Source organism: Myotis brandtii, unplaced genomic scaffold (genome assembly GCF_000412655.1).
Source record: "Myotis brandtii unplaced genomic scaffold, ASM41265v1 scaffold698, whole genome shotgun sequence".
Classification (NCBI taxonomy): domain Eukaryota; kingdom Metazoa; phylum Chordata; class Mammalia; order Chiroptera; family Vespertilionidae; genus Myotis; species Myotis brandtii.
Window position 1 is genome coordinate 1,713,117 of NW_005370731.1, and position 5,110 is coordinate 1,718,226.

General features: G+C 48.5%; 1 protein-coding gene across 1 annotated transcript in view; it reads left to right on the plus strand.

Moving 5' to 3' along the window:
• Positions 1 to 1,480: 1,480 nt before the first annotated feature.
• The window catches only part of NSMCE1 (NSE1 homolog, SMC5-SMC6 complex component), a 28,551-nt gene continuing 24,921 nt past the window's right edge, over positions 1,481 to 5,110 (plus strand). Inside the window, exon 1 of the mRNA XM_005882083.2 lies at positions 1,481 to 1,547. The gene's annotated coding sequence lies outside the window, so the exon portion shown is untranslated. The remainder of the gene's footprint in view (positions 1,548 to 5,110) is intronic.

Here is a 5,110-nt window from a genome sequence, read left to right on the forward strand (position 1 = left end):
CTATCTTTCATGATTTCTCCAGATCACAGACAATCCTGACCACACCCTGCACCTCAAAACGTTCTCTTAGCTATTTGCCTCTGATACCACTCAATCTTGACTCCCTTTCTTCTCTCGCTACCCCCTCCTTTGTTCTTTGACCCTGAAATGTCAGGGTTCCAAGTGTTTCCTATTCACAACCCTCCGTCTTTATTTCTTTACACCCCGGGAAAGCACAGGGTGGTGTTTCTACTAAGCTCTCCAGTGTGGTCTGTTGTTGCCACGTTGCCCCGTTTTTCAGGAGCCGTCACAGTTTTATGTGAACTCCCTTAACTTTAAACATTGATAATGAACTCAAACGTACACAAAACTGTGCAGGACAAACAAAACGCGGGTGGTCCTGCCCAGGACAGTTCTCTTATTCCAGGGCCCCCAAGGCAGCCTATAAAGTTCTTCATTAGCGATGGCAGCTCACACGGATTGAGGGCACGCTATGTGCGGACTGAGGGCACACTATGTGCGAGACACTCTCCCAGGTGGGTTGCATGCATTAGCTCATGTAACCTTCACACCAATTACATCAGCAAAGGGCAACCATTATCCTGCTTATAGACGAGCAGACTGCGAGGGGCGCTTCGGTGGCTGTCCTGGTCGCAGAGACGCCGAGTTTCAGAACCTGGACTCCAGTCCCGCCGGCCCAGCTCGGACCTCAAGCCTCGAACCAGACATGCCGCGCCTCCCTGCTCAGCAGAGGAGGAGACGGAGGTCTGGCGGCGGAGGTGTCTAAGGTCGCGGGAGCGGGGACTGGCCGGGTAGGACTTGAAGCTCCCGCCAGGGAGGTGGGTCCCGGCACCGGTCCCCGCGCTGGGCTGCGCTCCGGGCTCAGACCTGCGGCCCGAACACTGTACGCACGTGGGCCGGGGCCGCCCGGAGCCTCCCACGAGCCATCCGCTCGCTGCTGTTGATCCCTCCACGGACCCCTCACGGCGCTCCCTGGGCCGGGCAGCAGGACCTTTCAGTCAGCACGGCCGTGTGCGAACCCCACAAACACGCTGCCTCACGGGGACTGTTCCCCATTTCACAGGTGAAACAGGCTCAGCGCCGCTGCGGGACTTGCCCCCGACCCAGCAACCAGTGAAGGGCAGAAGCAGGACTCCAGTCAGGGGACCTGGCAACAGAGCCCTCGTTCTTGGCCACGAGCTCACACTACCAGTTCCACACACGGGGGAGACTGAGGCCCTGCCATTGCGTGGGGTGCGCTGCCCGCCTGCTCTCCCCCCTCTGCGGTCGCGGTCTGTCACTGCTGGGCCGGGCGCGGACGCCCTTTCTCCGGCGGCGCCGAGAGCGGCGGGGAAGCGCGCAATTCCCTACCACACCGAGGATCCCGCGGCACCATGGCAACGCGTCGGGCGAGAGAACAGGAAGTGTGTCACCCAGTGGGCGGGGCGAATCTGCGTAACCACCAATGGGAGCACCGCATCCGCGTTCGCTCCGCCCGGAAGGAGGGACCGAACCGCTTTTCTGCTAGCGCCGTCGGCTGAGAGCCTCGCGCTTCGGGGCCGCGGAGGGTAATTCGGTGGCGCGCTTTGGGTGGGGGGGGCGGGGAACGGAGGAGAGCGGTCCCGAGAGGCGAGGGAAGACGGGAGGTGCGGTCAGGCCCGCGGTCGGCCCGCGCTGTGCCGAGGGGGCGCCAGGTGCGGGGACCCGGGGGTTTCCCGTTTCCGGAGGGGGAAACGGAGGCCCAGAGAGGGGCAGTGAGGCACATAGACCTGAAACTCGACCCTCTCACACACAGACGTTTTAAAATCGCAATAGTAGGTGAAAAAACACTTTTCATCATATTAGGTGAAAAAGCAGAATACAAAATATATCCGAACTGAATACATAAGATAGGCCTTCGCCGAGCACCCTCCGTTATCTCGCCGTACTAGCTGCGCCCCTCGACTTTGTGTATGAAACTTGTTTGTGCACGTCCCCAGCCCCTTCTCTTACAGCCCTGGGCTAGCTGTGCGCAGAATCCCGCAGTTCTCGGGTCTCGGAAGGTGATATGGCGCATATCTATGTTCTGCATACATTCAGCGGGGTTCAGGGCAGTGTTTGGAATCAATACATTAATATTTTCACAGATATATCTCTATCTGTCTGTCTATCTGTCTATCCTAACTCTTTAAGGGATAAGGAACAACCGTAAGTAGCTTCACCTGAGATCAGATCAAGTTTTCAAACTTAAGAGATTTTCCAGAAAACAGGTTGGAGAATTGCAGATAAGGGACTGGGCTCCTGATGTCACTGTCTGCTCCTCCTTCTCGCCGAGGGGTGTGCCACGGTTGCTGAGCTGTGCCTTTGCATGGGCACCCCCATCTCCATCACTAACAGTGTGTGCCACCCGGTGCCCTCAGTTTCCTCATCTGTAAAATGGGCTCAGTAATGCCTTCCTCCCGAGGTTCTGGTGAGGAGTGAATGAGACCGCGGGTGTGAAGCACTAACACTGTGTCTAGCATGCGGCACAGATGGTTAAGATTGAGGTTTGCCTATTCCACAAACGTTTCTATTTTGAAATTATCTGGATACGCGGTACCTGTCCATGGTTAACCTGCCCTGCCCAGTCAGTCTTCAGAGAGATCACCGGTTTCTAGACATAAACAAGCCTGTCTGTATCTCTCACCCCCATTTTCCTTGTACCCCAGATTATAGCATTGTATTCCTTTCTATGCTTCCTTCCCCTCAACATTTATTTTGGCTGTTACTTAACATCCTATATAATAAAAGACTAATATGCAAATTGTCCCCGCAACCAGGAGTTCGACCGGGAGTTCAACTGGGAGTTCAACCGGGAGTTTTTTTTGTGTGTGTGTTTTTTTAAATAAGATAGCTTTTTAAAAAAAATATATATTTTATTGAATTTTTACAGAGAGGAAGGGAGAAGGATAGAGAGTTAGAAACATCGATGAGAGAGAAATATCCATCAGCTGCCTCCTGCACACCCCCCACTGGGGATGTGCCCGCAACCAAGGTACATGCCCTTGACTGGAATCGAACCCGGGACCCTTCAGTCCGCAGGCCGATGCTCTATCCACTAAGCCAAACCGGTTACAGCTCAACCGGGAGTTTGACCAGGATGTGGGGTGGCTGGCCAATTGCCCGAGGCCCCTCCCTCACCCCATCAGGGGTGGGGCCAGCCTACCAACCACCCTTGCCCCCCCCCCCAGCCGTGCACGAATTTGTGCACCAGGCCTCTAGTATTTACATAATTTCTTCTTTATTAAGATATGTAACATACCTGTAAAAATAATGTTTGAAGAATGAAAATTAAACGAACACTACCAACTTAAGGAATAGAACATTTTCGTATCCTCAAAACCCCCACTGAATCTTTCACTCTTCTTGCCAAATACTGTGTAACCACTGCTCTGAGTATTGTTACTAATTTTCTTGTTTTTCTCTCTAGTTTTTTACTGTTGATATATCTCTAATGAATGCAATGCACGGTTTTGAATTTTTTATAAATGGGATCCTAATATATATCTTGTGGGACTTGACTTTTGCATATAATATGTGTATTAGATGCATCCTTGTTGATGTGAGTAGCTCTCTACATGGTCTTCGTTGCTTTGGATTCCATGGTATGATTATACATGCTTTACGTAGGTGTTCTTCAGTTGTACTCTTGCCAGATTTTTGCTATTACGTGGTGCTTTTACAAACGTATTTCCTGGGGCCAGTGTGGAAAAGTTTCTGTAAGGTATATATCGAACAGATTTCTAAGGACACCCAAATGAGCTAGCAGTACCCAGTTGTCTGAAGTGGTTATAAGAGTGTATGCTCTACCAGTGGTGGATGAAAGTTTCGGTCTCAGCCACTCTGAAGGATTTTTCCTATCTGGTGATGGTTAAGACTTTAATCACGGTGGTTTTAATATTCATTTGCCTGATGACATTGAGGTGGTGCATCTTTTTATGTATTTACTAATAATTTGTGCATCCTCTTTGTAAAATCTCTGTTGCTTATTTTTCTCTTATAGTTGTCTTCCCCTTATTTGTAGGCGTTTCCTATATGTTCTGAATACAAATATTTTGTGGCTTAAATACCTTCTGGTTTGTAGCTTGTCTTCTCTTTCTCTTTTCCATTCTCGGGTGTTTTTGGTGAACAGGGTCATTAATGTTAACAAAGCTGAATATATCATTATAATCCTTTATGATTTATACTTTTTAAAAAAATCTTTTAAAGAAATCCTACCCTACTTTTGGTCAAAAAGATATTCTTCTAGGCAGTGTGGCCTGGGTGGGAGAGGGATGGTGGTGGTGGGGGAGATATTCTCCTGTGTTGTTGTACCAAAGTTTCATAGTGTTTCCTTTCTTATGACCTTAATCTTTAGCAATAGATTTTTGTACATAGTGTGAGGTAAGGGTCTCGTTCTTTTTTTCTTTTCCATGTGTGGATAGTCAGTTGTTTTGGCACCTTTTATTGAAAAGTTTGCTTTGATCTGGCATTCCATTTCTCCAACATGTCAAGTACCCGTACATATTTACAATTCTGTTCTGAGTCCTTTATTCTGTTTCATTGATCTTTGTCTATTTCTATACCAGTATCACATTTTATTCACTTCTCTAGCTTTCCAGTTACTTGGTGCCTGGTAGGACAAGTTCTCCTTTATCTTTTCCAATAATGCCTTTGCTGCTTTGCCTTTCTGTTTTCCATGAAATTTTAGAATCATCTTTGTCAGATCACACACAGACATAAAGCCTATTGGGAATTTGACTGGAATTGCGTTGATTTAGTTGCATTGGATTAATTTGGATTTAATTTTTTTAATCCTCACCTTAGGATATGTTTTTATTGATTTTAGAGAGAGAGGAAAGGGGAGAGAAAGAGAGAGAAACATCACTGTGAGAGAAACATCAGTCGGTTGCCTCCCACACACGCCCCGACTGGGGATGGAACCCACAGCCTTTTGGTGTGTGGGATGAAGCTCCAACTAAGTGAACTACCTGGCCAGAGCCTAATTTGGATTTTAAAGTGATCGCTTTCAACATCTTGTCCCTAAGTATTATGTTTGCTGTAGGTTTTTGTAGACAAAGGAATTTCCTTCTCACCCGAGAATATTTTTCCCATTGATTTTAGAGAGTAGAAG